The sequence below is a fragment of the Eptesicus fuscus genome, chromosome 8 (assembly GCF_027574615.1).
Source record: "Eptesicus fuscus isolate TK198812 chromosome 8, DD_ASM_mEF_20220401, whole genome shotgun sequence".
Lineage (NCBI taxonomy): Eukaryota > Metazoa > Chordata > Mammalia > Chiroptera > Vespertilionidae > Eptesicus > Eptesicus fuscus.
Window position 1 is genome coordinate 40,513,186 of NC_072480.1, and position 15,330 is coordinate 40,528,515.

The 15,330-nt window shown below is 35.8% G+C and overlaps 1 protein-coding gene and 1 non-coding gene across 2 annotated transcripts in view; both read right to left on the bottom strand.

The window, feature by feature from the left end:
• The window catches only part of DACH1 (dachshund family transcription factor 1), a 432,819-nt gene that overhangs the window by 401,164 nt on the left and 16,325 nt on the right, over positions 1-15,330 (bottom strand). The window lies entirely within an intron of this gene.
• LOC114232447 (small nucleolar RNA SNORA23) lies at positions 1,902-2,086 on the bottom strand. The gene has a single exon (XR_003618495.2). It is a non-coding gene; the product is annotated as a small nucleolar RNA SNORA23 (small nucleolar RNA).

Genomic DNA, 15,330 nt, shown 5'->3' on the forward strand with positions numbered 1-15,330 from the left:
TTGGCTTTTATTTCTTTCTTTATCTGTTTATTTATTGAGAGAGGACAATTGAGAAAAGCAATCTGATTTTTTTTTTTGAGACAGTGAAGTTCATGTGGCTTCAGAAAGAAATTAACAGAGAAGTTGTCCCCTCTTCAGAATGTTCTTTCCTTAGTTCTAATTGAGGAAACACTTTTGAAGGGTATATACAAGAAGAGAAAATATTTTCTTGGAAGAGCCAACATTGATGTAAAAGAATCCCAGAGCACTGGATCCATGTGTATCCCTTGGTCTGGAAAGATTGGAGGAGCTCCGATGAGAGGTGCTTGAACCAAGGGCCGTGGAAATGCTAAATTCTGGGTTCTGTGGTTACTGCATATTGATTACCTTCACCCAAACACAGAGCTGCGTTACTTTGAGAGGCACATGAAGACTTCATACCTTCACACATTTTACTTTGTCCCCCCGAGTTTAGATAACAAAGACTCAAGGTTTACCTTCCACATATGAGAAGAAAACAAATGTAAACTGAATTTTATGTCAAAATGTCCATAAACCTATTTTGTACATTCCATCACTTAAAGTGGAATACTGGAAAACAGCAATGTTAATAGACTAAAACTATGATTTCCAAACTTATCATGTAACATCATGATTTTTCTTTTACAGTAGCCAAATCTCAGGAAGAGGTGAGTGTTTAAACTTAACTAGATCTGAATTCGTATGAACATTACAACCCAGAGCCCACACCAGTGCTGGAATTTGGCAACAGAGCCTGTGGGCTTTATAAGCCTTTGAGCTGGGATTTATAAGACTATTCAGTCCTCTATATTTGTGTAATTTAAAACAGTGGAAGACCCCATCTGAAGACCTTTATAAAGTGCCATACTATTTTGTCTAAGTATGGCCTTCAGAATCTAAAATAAGAAAATAGTTTAATAGTAATTGTATTAGATACAATAAGTTGTAATGCTTATTCTTGGCTCAAAGCTGCCATAGATCAGTAAAATTTATGTTAAGTTTCCCAACTAGCACTTGATATTTAAAATCTAGAATTAGATTGCTAGAATTAGAGCTAACTGGTCCTCATCATTTTGTTCATCATTATAAGCTATTTTAAAATAATGTGAACATGTTTAACTTCACGAAAGTATGGACATATTGGTAGTAATAACAAATAAGTTAAGTGTTCCTTTGTTTCCAGAAGCAATCTACCATTTACCTTCTCCAAGGACTCTTTTAATAAAATGGGCAGGAAAAAAAAATCAATTAAAATAGTGAAATGCCCCTTAGGATAAAGTTAGTTCAGCAGTCATTGCATTTCTCAAGAATCTCTTTATCTTGTGCTAAAGTAATATACATTTTTGCCATGTTTTTAAGTACTATATTTTTCATAATGAGGCTGTTTAAAACTGAGCACTGGAAAGAGAACGGGTGCTGATACAGCAAGTGTTATGATATAAAACTGGGGTTATGGGCGAAGCACACACCAGAAATGGGAAACGTGATTAGAGGCAAAATGGATGATGCAAGGATATCACATAACAAACCAGTAAAGTAAAGTAGCCTCAAAGACCCTGAATATCTACAGCATCTCCACTACCTAGAGCTATTGTGCCCAAGAGGATGTCTAAAGATACTATAATGGGACATCATTTCTGGAATAGCTACCTATATAACATAAAGTAGTCCCAAGAATAAAGTCAGAACGCGAAGAATTCAGCAAGTAATTCCACATTTTTTATACCTCACCACCCCACCCTCTCGCCTGTATTTGACCCACTCTCACTTAATAAAGGGTGTAGCCATATTAGCATTTCAAAGACAGAGGAATTTTTTATTTATTTAAAAAAATGCAGTGAGTTATTATAGGTATCTTACATTAAATTTCCAAAAGCTATATAGTATCTCTATTCTCAAAGTTCTGTATGGGAATTTGGAGGCTGGCCAGTGGTAAAGTGTGTCCAATGAGACAACACTAGACCAGTACTATGATCCCAACTTACTCTTTGGCTGCATGATGTTTGTGTGGATAGCAAGATCTGAACGCAAAACACAGACAGACACTGCTATCAGACACAGATGAAAACTATGCACACATGACATCAGCCATAAAGACATAGGGTTTTTGATGCACCATTAAAGTTGTTTTTTCTTGTTTTGTTTCTTCATTTCAAAAATGGTGACTCTAGTATGGAACTGGGAATGATACTCAGTGAGGTTATAGAAATAATGCACACATTCTTGATTTGAGAATCAGAGAAGCAGCATAATTTTGGAAGATGAATACCAAGGTATTAGCTAGCATTCTGAAAATGCCACCATTGTGTTTTTTAACTCTGCTTTTTCTATTCTTCCCTTTTCCCCGTCTCTTTTCCTCCCCATGGTTGTCCATTCATGGTGGAGGAATTTAGTGTTGAGACTCTGTCCAGGAATTTGCTAGTCAGACAGAGCACACGACAGAAAAAGCAAGTCTGCAACAAATTTTTCTGTTTCGCCTCAACTTTCTACCAAAAGTCATTATTCTTCGAACATATTTGCTGGTGAAGACTATGGCAAAAATTTTTGGAATGTAGGCTCATATGGTCAAAATAAGACCAAAACCAACCAAAGGCAGGTATCTGGAAATAAACTTGCCTATACACACTTCATGAATGAGATACCTAGCTCTTGCCAAGGAGAGTGAAGGCCTTCGTTACTGAGATATACAGAAACACAAGAAATGGAGCACAAATAACCAAGGAAGTAAACAACAAAAAATATGATGTCTTACAAAGAAGTCTGAATTAAAATGAACTTTTAATCAATTTTGTAACAACTGGCATTCATGGGAAACTTCGTAACCCTTATTAAAAGGAAAATAGAAAAACAAGGGTAAGAATTCTGCTCTCCTGGCCTGCCTCCAAGTAAGGTACTTTGTTTTGACTACTCAAATTATCCCTGAGGTAACAATTATCTCAGACTTTTTAAAAACTACTCATCCCTAGGCTACTGGCTAGAACCTTTATTGATTTAAAAAAGCTGCCCTATGCACCTATGCATTATATTATGTTTGCCTGGGTCAGTCCTTGTTTTCACCAGTTGTCCCAACATAATTATTAATACTACTTCTGTAACACTTCTCTAGAGTGTTCCAATTCGGCCAATATTTTTTTTTAAATATATTTTATTGATTTTTTACAGAGAGGAAGGGAGAGGGATAGAGAGCTAGAAACATCGATGAGAGAGAAACATCAACCAGCTGCCTCCTGCACACCCCCTACTGGGGATGTGCCCACAACCAAGGTACATGCCCTTGACCGGAATCGAACCTGGGACCTTTCAGTCCGCAGACCGACACTCTATCCACTGAGCCAAACCGGTTTTGGCATCGGCCAATATTTTTTATGGTTGCCCTCCCTAGGCCCCTTAGGAATGAGGGAAGAGGTGATAGAAGCCAATCAATCAGTAAAGGAAATGTCACAGTGAAGAAGTTTACATTAAAGCATAAGACTGGCTTTCTAATATTCTACTAACTTTAAAAATCACCTAGACCTGGAAATATTCTATGGTATTGAGGACATTTATATCCCTTCATACAGAAGTAAGTGAATAGTAACAACTGCAGTCTACTTACCAACTTGAATGATTAAAATATTTCTATTAAATTTCAAATAAGGACAGAATTCTTGAATACAGAATTTATCTTGGGCCCTGGCAAGTGTGGGTCAGTTGATTCGACATTGTCTCATGCATGGAAAGGTTGCTGGTTCAATTCCCAGTCAGGGCACATGCCCAGGTTGTGGGTTCAATCCCTACTTGGTGTGTGTGCAGGAGGCTGCCAATCCACATTGATGTTTTTCTCTCTCTTTCTCCCTCTCCCTTCTTCTATCTCTAAAACTAATAAAAAATAGTTTTTGAAGAATTTATCTTGGGCACTGATATGCTTAATATACATAATTTTATTTAATATAAGACAAGTATTATCATCCCACCTTAATATATGAGCAAGCTGAAGCTGATAGGCTTTGAGGAACCTAAGATCACAGAGCTAGCAAGTGGTAGAAACAAGATTTTAAAAACCTAATTTTTTGCTATAGTATAATGTGCTCTTGTACCTTAGAACTGCCGATAAATTTTTAATCTTTCCCTACTTGTATATAATGAAAAGCCTTATTGCACTACCTCTGACCCACTCTTCCCTCATTTACTAAGCTGGATATCAAAGCCAGAGAAAATGCAAAGAGAAATAATTAGTTTTGTTAAAATGCCTTTGAGCTCTTCACATCTCTTTCAAATATTGACTCAACTGTCATTTTCTCAATGAGGCCTACTCTGACCACTTTATTTAAAAGTTCAACTGCCCCACTACCCACACTCCAAGTTTCCCTCACCTAGATCTACTTTTTATACTATGTAACTTGCTTATTTATTATGCTTATTATTTATTGTATGTCTGCCCCCAACCATGACCTCTAGAATATAAGCCCCACAAAGGAAGGGTTTTTGTCTTTTATATCCACTGGTATATTTAAAGCACCTAGAAGAATGCCTACCACCTATAAAGTATGCAACAAATGTGCATTGAATTGACAGATAAATGATAGTTTTTCATCACTTTATGCACACACAAACACACATTATTTTGAATTCTGTTGAGCACTTAAAGGAGAGTATTAATAATGTGAAAGTGAAAAAATTAAAGATAAACTGAATATGCACATTCTCTAGTAGCAAATTTAAGGTTTACTAAATATACTCCCTCATAAGTGATTTATTTTACATGAATTCTCTACACTATTCAGTAACTTTACACATATGAAAATATGTACTTTCTTTCTTGAACACTTTTAGGTAGATCTACTATGAGACAGCTATTGGATTTCACCAACTACAGTGGTAAAGATATCCTATATTTATTCACATTAAGTTTTTTATTTATTTGTAAAGTAACATTTCTAAAATATGCTTTATAACCTTCTGCTGAAAATAAATGGTGAGCATATGACAGACAGCTAAGCTGAAATATTGGGTAATTACTATTTCCAGTTATCACTGCTTTCTCTCAGATAGATATAAAGTATAAATGGTCACCACCGTAAACCATAAAATGAACTAAATACACAAAGAGAAATTAAGTTAACATTGCTTATATTACCTCTTCAATCAAATCAATAGTGACCTTTTCAGAGAAAAGAGATAATAACAGGCAAGGCAGACATATCAGTATGAAAAGTCTAAGAAATGCCTAACCTACAAAAGGCTAGAAGAACTTAAACTCCAAACCCATGATGATATGGCATTTAATTAAACAGATACAATAGAAATATAAACTCAAAAACTAAATACAAGCTGGTAGATTCTTATTATGAGTGGATAATTTTTTATTGATAAAACATTGGTAGATATTTTAAATTTTGCAAGGGGAATTTTGTTGTTTAATATATAATTTTTGAGCAATATTGAAAGTCATTAATGGAGGAATCTTAGCAAAAAGTTCACTCAGAACAATGTGCTATTCTGTAATCAATGTGATTGTAATAGCGCTCTAGGTTGTTTTTTATTATAATTACTAGAGGTCTGGTGCATGAAAATTCATGCACTGGAGGGGGGTCCTTCAGCCCAGCCTGCCCCCTCTCACAGTCCGGGAGCCCTCAGGGGTGGGAGGCGACCCGGCGATCAGGGGAAGGCGATGTCCCATCACACCTCTGCTGCTGCTGCCACTGCCGGCAGAGCAAGCCTTGGCCAGCCCTGGTTACCTGAGCCTCGGGTGGCCTGGGTGGCTGGGCAGCCACCATTCAAGGCTTGCTTGCACCTTGGGCTGGCCCTAGGCAGCTGGGCAGCTGACATATGAGGCTTGACTGTGCCTTGGCCAGCCCTGGGCGGCTGGGGGGCTAAGGGGACTGGGGGACTCCAGAGGCAGGTGCGCAGAGCGGCCGGACCTGCCTGTGGGCGGGCCCAGCCATGCTGCGTGCCTGCCGCCCCGGCAGGGCTGAGGGGACTGGGCACCGCCATCTTGTGGCTGTGGGCGCCGCCATCTTTGAGGGCATGGCAGTCAATTAGCATATTCCCTCATTTTGGCTGTGGGCGCCACCATCTTTGTGAAGGTGTGATGGTCAATTAGCATATTCCCTCTTTATTAGATAGGATGCTATCTCATTTAACAAAGACATTTGTGCATACAAAAACTCACTAATTTAGTGAAGAAAAGTCTTTCTCTTATATAGACTCTAAGAATTAGATAGAATATTTAAGGTTAGATAAATTCCTTGAAAAAATCATGTCACCAAAACCAAAGTGCATTATTATTTGTAAGCCATGTGGTCTGAGAATATGGAGTTAAAAACTAATTCTGAAGCAATTTTAATTTGTTAATGTTGAGATTAATTTTCATTAGACCAATCTCTTACTTTTTAAATAGTATCATGATATTCATTTGCTGTAGCTAATTGTTAATGTTGATTTTTAAAGCACAGTCCTTAACACTTGTCCTACCTTCTAGTACTGGATTGAATCACCAAGGGTCAGCCCATAAGCTCACTAAATCTGCTGCTGCCTCCCATGGATGGAGCCTACCTTTGAGGTTTACAGCAGCTTTCCTACTAAAAGGTCAGCCTAGAGTTTAAGGTGAACTCTGTTAACAGAGCTTTCATTTTTAATCAAAGGTATTTTTTAAATTCCAGTGCAGAATGTTCTCATCTTTTGACACCAGTTATTATCACAAGCTCAGAATCAAACACAATAAAGATATTTCTTAGAGTCCCAGTCATGACTCAGCAACATAGGAAACCTGCTCCCTGCAAGTCTCTATCTTTGACTTCCATTTAACTTTGAATAATTCATAATGGGAAGATAATGTTTCACCTCTGTGAATTAAGAATATTTTTCTTGGAAAAATTGATATGTGGTTTTCAAAAAGTTCTTTGAAACTAGAATACACTAAAGCAGTGTTTTTAACATAGAGAAATTATTAAAACTTTATGAATTCATAGAGTAACTGTCAAATCTTTCTGAAAATCCCATTTACGATTTTATGGCCACAACCCACAGCTCTAACTCTCTCCTCACAATTTCTTCAAAAATTCACACAACAATCTCTGGCTCCTGTCCTGATTTTTCCTTTGAATCCCAGATACGTGTTTCTGACATCCCTGGCATCTGGAACTCAAAGCCTTCGAAATGGAATTACTTATATTCACTGGACTTTCTCCTGGCGGTCTTAGGACTGACACTGTGCTCATGAAACACTACAAAGTTACTCTCAACTCACTCCCCTACCCCAGCCCAAACACCTCACTAACTCCGCTGTAAGTTAATTTCTCCTCTGTTTGTTTTATTGTTTGTCTTGTGTCACTCAATCCCCATTACTGCTGCCTTAAACTAAAGTCTTAGTTATTTCAAATTGGATTACTATAATAAAGTCTCTATTTAAAATGTTAGTAATTCACCCCCATGAGGGTCACAATTACCTATTCAAAACACAAATCCAATCATATCACTCCTCCAATTAAGAATCTTCCAATAGAAAAATATTTTCCAGTGATTTTTTTTCATCATCCACCATGTTATGTTCAAATTCCTTAATCATGCCACACAGAGCTCTTCCTGGGCTTGCCATTGTCTATATTTCCAGCTCATTCTCTCACCCCTGCTTAATAGATACATCCCAAACTCCAGCCAGGCCAACCTGGAATCCCTGGGACATAGCATGGGCCTTTAAAAAAATTATCATCTTGGGCATTTGCACATATGTCTGCTTAGTTCGTTGTAATTTCAGAACCCTTAAATTCATTAACTTGCTAAAACTACAAAATTAGGATAACAATGAAAGATGCAAAATGCAAAATAAAAGGTGAAGTAAATGATAAAATGAAAAAAGAGCAAGGGAACAAAATGTAGAAAGAACACAGTAAAGTTCTAAAGGCCACACCACTATCTGAACAGATAAATTTGATTTTAATTTTCTTCATGTTCAAGTCTTAAAGCTTGGATTTCAAGAGAGATATGATTTATGGACTTGAAGGAAGGCTTTATTGCTTTCCTTTGTCTTAAAAAGATAAAGAGCATGTGTAAAATTGTTTTACACACCCAAGGAAGTATTGCACAGTATGTTTTAGAAGCCTATAAGGGTAATTTTCGTAAGGAAGGTCTTCATTTGCCAGATAGCCATAATATTTTATAAAACCCAAAATATGTGAATGGCATGAAACCACAAGATTTTAGCTAGAAAAATGTTGTAAATATTGAACCACTTATTTATTTATTTGTTGTCTTCTAAACTTGCCTTTTATGTATATTTTCCTCCCAGATTTCTGATAGCATTAATATAATAATTTAATATTCACATGTATGGTACAGCGACTCAAAATAGAAAGTTAAAAACATATCTCTCCTGGTTTGCTACTGTGGAAGCAATTCCTTTTTTATTTTTATCTCTAGCAAAACCCAAAAGTTTAAGCTCTTGGTCAGTTCATTTTCCTTAGTCTGCTCATTTTCCTTAGTCCACTGGAAGGACACTGAATAGAAACACTTCTCACCATGAACAAACTGTGAAATGTAGCTGAAAAGTAAATTGAGTTACAGCTGCCAGCCGTAAGTCTGCTTTGGATGGTGCTTGTCTCATTTAAGCAAACACATCTGTTTGTGACATTAGAGCCAAACAGGTATTGCTGCTGAGGAGGACTGGATGGTCTAGGAATAGGGAAACAACACCCAGCTTTCTAAGGCCACTGTAGACTGGGGCCAGGGCGCCGGGCACCATGACCGACTGTCAGTACTACTTTTTGACTTCTCTTTCCCAAATGTGACCTGGAGAACAGGGAAATGGCAAAGGACATTGACTGAATTCCTACTAACCTCTATGTAGTTTGTGATTTCAACATCATCTAACTTTAATTTTTCAATCCCCTTCCCTTAAATCCTCCTCTTGTTGGTTAGGTGTTAGCCTCCTGACTGTCGAGTGAGAAAACTGAAGCTCCTGTGGATTTGTGCATCTCTCCTTAGGGTAAGCGTCCAGGGTAGTAGTTAAATAGTAGTGGTACAGGGTAGGAGTTAGGAGTGTAGAATTTGGATTCGGGATCCCCGGGCTAACCTCCTCATCTAACGCCTATTGTCGTGGATGATTTGTTTAGCTTCTCTGTAACTCAGTATCCTCCTTTGTAAAATGGAGATGGGACTATTGTGAGGATTAAATCAGATTAGAAATATACTCAACTTACTGCCTGGTATACCGTAAGTGCACACACACACAAATGACACTGATAAAAGAATAGGAAGGATCACCCCATAGTGCACATTTTATAATGGACACTGATAGCTGAGTAAAGTGAGGAGTGGAGGAATTGCAAGGAGAGCTGAAAATAAGACGGTGAAGAACTGAAGAATTATAAGGAAATGTTAGTGGAGATAAGAATAGAACAGAAAAAATAAAACAGGAGACACCTAAATACCTAATATCCCAAGTAAAATTTTGAAATATTTCTCCTACAATTTACTTACCATGATTAATAACTAGCTGAAAAACGATTTCCCAAACAGAAGCTATCTCTCTATATTCTCTGACTTGTTAAAGACTTCTGGGTGTCTTGGTAGAGCAACAGGGTCAGTGCTCATGTGAGACACAGCTCATTCAGAGGAATCTTAATTTTCAATCACATTTCACAGTTAGTGGACTAGGAGTGCTTCTATCATTCCAATATTGAAATCTCTACATTATGAAAGGCATGTGTGACTCCTTCTTAACTGCTCTCTATTACCTGAAAGTGATTTAAAATAAAGCAATGATGCTTCTAGGACTCGATTCTATTTTAAAAAAAAACAACAATATTCTAAATTCCACATTTTTCACATGGCAGTGAAATTCGCATTACCTCAAAAAGCTTTTCTTGGTTATTAGCCATATATAAGTGTAGGTAAGAGTTCAGTTCAAAACCCAACTGCAGTGCTCTTTGATGCAGTCGTACGGTGTGTTGAAACAACGAAAATGTGCATGGACCATGCGTTGTGCGAAGGCCATTTAGAAAGATGTGTTTATCGTGAAGGTTACAGTAAGCTTAGCCCATTGCTTAAACCCGGTACATTTATTTCTTGCAAGCACTTATATGAGCATACTATTTGCAAAAGAAGTGCACCTGTTGCCCCAGGGAAGTCATGAATGCAAAGAATCCAATTTCATAGGAGGAAAAAGGGACAACGCCAGATCTTCCAGACAGCGTTCTCTAGAGGAACTGAGAACAATGCTGTTCCCTTCAGTGCATCCTCATTTTTCCACGGAAGAGGCCCTCACCAGAATCTCAACACTGAGCGTCACAAAGGAAGAAGGAATGTTCTGGGACTCCCAAGAGCATGAGCTAATAGAATTTAAAACTGAGTGATTCTGGTGTACTTAAAATTATCATCCCAAAGTAGAAATACTGAGGTTTCCTTAAAAATGTACTTCACTTCACAGAATATTGTCAGGTTGGAATGACATAGGTTGTGAGTAAATAGTTCCAACCCTCCTGGACAGGCGCCCGAGGCAGGGGTGGGAGACAGGCCACGGAAAAGCGCTGCCATGAGCCCACTGAGAGGCTCAATTATGAATCGGCATAAAACTTTAGAAATGTCGAGGCACATCCCACTTTTTCCACATGTGGACGTCGCTCAGCAAAACTGCCATTTAAGAAACAGAAATCACTGATATATAATATATAGAAACTCTCCACTTCTTTCCTTAATTAGTACGAAATGATACCCTTTAGTTCCTGGTTTATGCCAACTATCGCTTACCTAAGACTTTGATGAGACACTAAAGAGGAACAGAAAAACAAAAACAAAAAAAACAAAAATATTTAGCTCTACCACAGTTAACTTCTTACCTTAAGTGCAGATATCCTGGAACAAGAGTTCCATCGCTTTCCCCACATAATAATTACCTGGTGAAACAAACACCATTTCCCACACCTGATTAAAGTGAATAAACCCAAATGAAAAAAATGATGCACCTACCCTACCAAGGAACTTGCACATCACAGAAATGTGCCGATCGGATAAACAACAAGTTCTCTCTATGGAGTATGAGGTCGCCAAAATATCAAAGTACCGTTTCTGCTGTGAAAAAAGAAATTAGAAAGGAAAGATCTAAAGACATCAAAAAGAATGACAAACTACCTGGTGGGTGATTGAGATGGGATAATGACGCTTATTCCAAGAACATGTGAAGAAAAACAGATCCTACCCAGAACATTCCAAGGCTACTTCCCAGTGTAAAAACTGGGAAGTTTATGTTACAAACTCTGCCTATAGAAGGCTTTATCTACTATACAAATAATGTTTAAATTCCAATTATACACCCATATAAATGGTTTTCAAGCTTTTAAAAATAACGTGTTTTTTATTATTAATTAGGAATGCTAACATCTCAATAATATGAGTGGCTTACTCTGACAATGCTATTCAGGTGGAACTGTAAAATAGGCATGGAAAGTAAATTAGAATCTACCAAGAGAAGACAGGAATTCCAATAGATTATAACACTTATAAATGACTTTCTCCCCAACAATAACCATTGATCTAAAGATATGAATGTTTAATAAAGTAACACTGCACTTATTTCAAATTTTATCTCATGAGCAAAATTTGACCTTATCTGTATGGTTTATTGTGTGGTAAGAGTTCCTTCAATGTTGATAAATTTAAGTTTTTTTTAAATACACTGAAACAAGATTTAAGGAATAAAAAAGGAAGTGAGAGAATATACTTTTGTACTTGGAGGGACATACAATTAGGCTACTCTCACGGAATTAAAGAGCCGATAAAAATTAATCTACAGAGCTAATGGATATAAAATTTAATGTCACTTCTGTATTTCCTATAAAGAAATAACTTACAATTAGCTTGCTCTATATCTTTTATGTAAAAATGTTTCTAAAAATCTTAGAACTATAACCATTATTCAAGTTTTCCCATAAAACTAGTAAATTGCTATAGACACAGAATGCACAAGTACATCTTATATATTTTAAGACATTTGTATTATTATTTCCAAACAATTTATAATCTTCAATTCCCTTCAGTTGCCATGTACTAGCTGTGTAACTATGGGCAAGTTAATTAACTGCTGTGATTCTCAGTGCCCTTATCGTCTTTAAAAGCAGGTAGAACCTACCTCTTATGAGTATTATATGGCGTTAAAGATATAACATTTGAAGATACTTAACTCTAGCTAATAAAAATCACTAATATTAGTAGCTATAATTCTTATTATCGTTGGTGATGTTTTAAACTGCAAATGTATATACTATTATTTTTGTTCTGTCTATTCAATTCAAAATTTTAGGTTCTTCAAAAATTATATATTTGGTGACCTTTCACAATTAATCAGATAGGTAAACCTTAATAATAATTGAAATAGACATAAAATCTCAAAACTATAGGTGCATGAACATCCACAAAGTTTAAATATTAAACTACTACAAAAATATGGGATACATTCAGGAATTAAAGATAGCTTATATTATACTTAAGCACTAATATTAAATACATTTTTATTTTTTATTTCTACATAAAAACCTAAACCATGTATTTCTATTAATGTTTTAATTTATTGGTCATAACCAAAATGCTCTAAAATTAAGAACCTCATAAGAATATCAATATAATCCAATAATATACAAATTGTTATGAATCAATTATACTTAAAAGGAGTGCCTACTATGTGCCAAAAAGTACCTGATAGTTTTAGTTTTAACGAAAATAGTACAAGATAATACTCTATAATAATCCCAGGGAAGTAATATTAATCACCAGAAATTAAATTCATTCCAGTTTTGATGAGCTCAAAAAATAGCCAGACCATCTTCTATCAGCAAGCATCTCAATAGTTACATTTAAAACTGTTAACAGCAGGTCACAAATATTTCAAGACTGCAGATACATAAAGGAAAATGTAACAAAGGAAATCCACCTGGATTTCCCCTCCTCTGGTGAATTTCAGACATGAGATGCTTTTGTAGACAAATGCCAAAGAGAAAATCAATCAGATCCAATTTCAACAACCTACTAAATTTCACAATATAACAAGGGAGAAACAATGTGTGTTTCATAACTTACAAAAATGTCAAGACATTGTCATAAATCAACAGACAATGGCAGAACAATAGTATTCTGAAAGAGAGAACATTATATTATATTGATGAGTTCAAAAAATATTTGGCAGACAACAAATTTTATGTTAAGATGCTTGAATGCCTATCCTAAATTTATTTTCAAAACAGGAGACTACAGAAAATAATTATTTTGGGGATTTTGAGATACTTGGTAGGGAATATTTATAAATTATGTATTTAATTTAAGAAGACCCTCAGAGACTTAACCATAATAAAATGTTCTAGCCAACTTAAAAGGAAATCAAAGATTCAATACCTGATTTAAACTTCTATAAAATCCCCTTCTTTCATATAGAATTGCATAGTAGTTACTATAGATATTGAATGCCATTCTCCCCAAAGTAAAATATTTCCTTTGCATATGCTATGGCTATATTTTATCCTGTCTTGCTTTTCAAATATTTAATGATGTTAACCTGTTATTCATAATATTTTTAAAGATAATACAAATAAAATTTTAATAAATATTCTATTTATAAAAGTACATAATTTTACAGAAAGTCACAAATTCTTTTTTAATTGTCATGATTTCAGTGTTACTTCTTTAGAAAGAAGACAAAAAGGTGATAGCAAGAACCAAAATAGATTTTCTTTATGTTTTTGTATGCTGCTCTGGTAAAAGGAGTTTGAAAGCATAATTGAGCAAGACCATTTAAGATGTAGTTTCTTAGCAACTTTGAAGTATATAATTGTACACCTTAAACTTACATAATTTTATATGTAGATTATATTTCAATTTTTAAAAGTAATTGGGAATTCTAAACAGATAACAACTCTTGAAAAGGACTTACCATTTCTGACGTGCTTTCAAATAACTATTATCACATTCCTATCCTCACAACATTCTTTTTAAATAAATAGAAAAGTCATCTGTATTATCCCCATTTTACATTTGAGAATATGGAGGTTCCAGTTGACTAATTCAACATTCCTCAGATAGTAAGTAATATAGTCAAAACTAGAAATCAAATTTCCTGATTGTTCTCATGACTCCAAATCATCTAAAGACTAGCAAATCTCAAATCTACAGCTACTGTGGCAATAAAATATTTCTCATGGATAGTCATGCCAATCTCTTTTTGAAATAACTTAATTATATTTTTGTGGGAAACAATTCCCAAAAATTAAACTTGTGGACAAAGATTTCAAAATTGAGTTTTCGTATATGTATTGAGAATTAAATTTTCTTGCTAACCTAACAATAGTGATTCAGAGAAGACAAAAATATATCGGTTGACTCAACACAGTCACAACTGCTTTACTCATCACAGCCATGCCTCTGAGATCTTAAAACATTCATTTCAACATCTGACAGCAAATTAACAATCTCAATATTGTGGGCTCCTGTTCAGTTTGCTATGGGCAAGAGACCATGCCTTTAAACAAGCTGGTGGATCGATTGGTCTTTGGTAGAATCTTAGTTTAAGACTCTTTAAGGCACTGATTTATGCACAATTGATCTGATCAACCATGCAGTCAATGTGATTTATTAGCTAAGATGGCCAAAACCCTTTTCTCTCTCTTTTTTTTATCATGCAGTAGTAATTCACCTCATTAGAGGAGGAATCATTATAGGAAGCTACTGAGAAATAAGAAGTTGAACCTGCTGGCCTGACTCCTTCTTTCCCCCTGTCTATGGATGTACCAAACAGGAATGGCCAGACACTAAGAGAGGTGCTATGCACACATGTGGAAGCCAGCACACTCACACTGTGGCTAGGGACGGATGGGGTAGATTAAAGGGGATTCTACTATTCCTTCACTCGGAAACATTTCCAGACAGTAAGGTCGCTCATTTAGTTTCTAGCACATTTTTTTTTCTTTATTTAACCACAGTAAGATGAATGACTTGTATTACTTTGTAATTATGGTGTTTAAACATAAGAACAACAATGTGTATAACAAGAGTTGGCAACCTACAGTGTATAAATGGATGCATGTGCTCACACTCACACACACTTACACTCCCAATGTTACAAAAGATCCAATTCTGAACAGCCCAAACATATTCACCTATGGGCAAACACTTGTACTTTCTATAAGATCGGGGGGAATATCTATAGCATTTATATAGTATAAGTACCCCTTTCCTATTTTTAAGGTCTATCTTTCAGCCAGGTTCTTTATCCTAAGTTTCTACTGTCAACTAATTCCTTAAAATTTATTAATAGTTAAGGGGAGAAATGTAGCAGGCTAAGGTCTGGTCAATCCATGCAATAGTTCTACT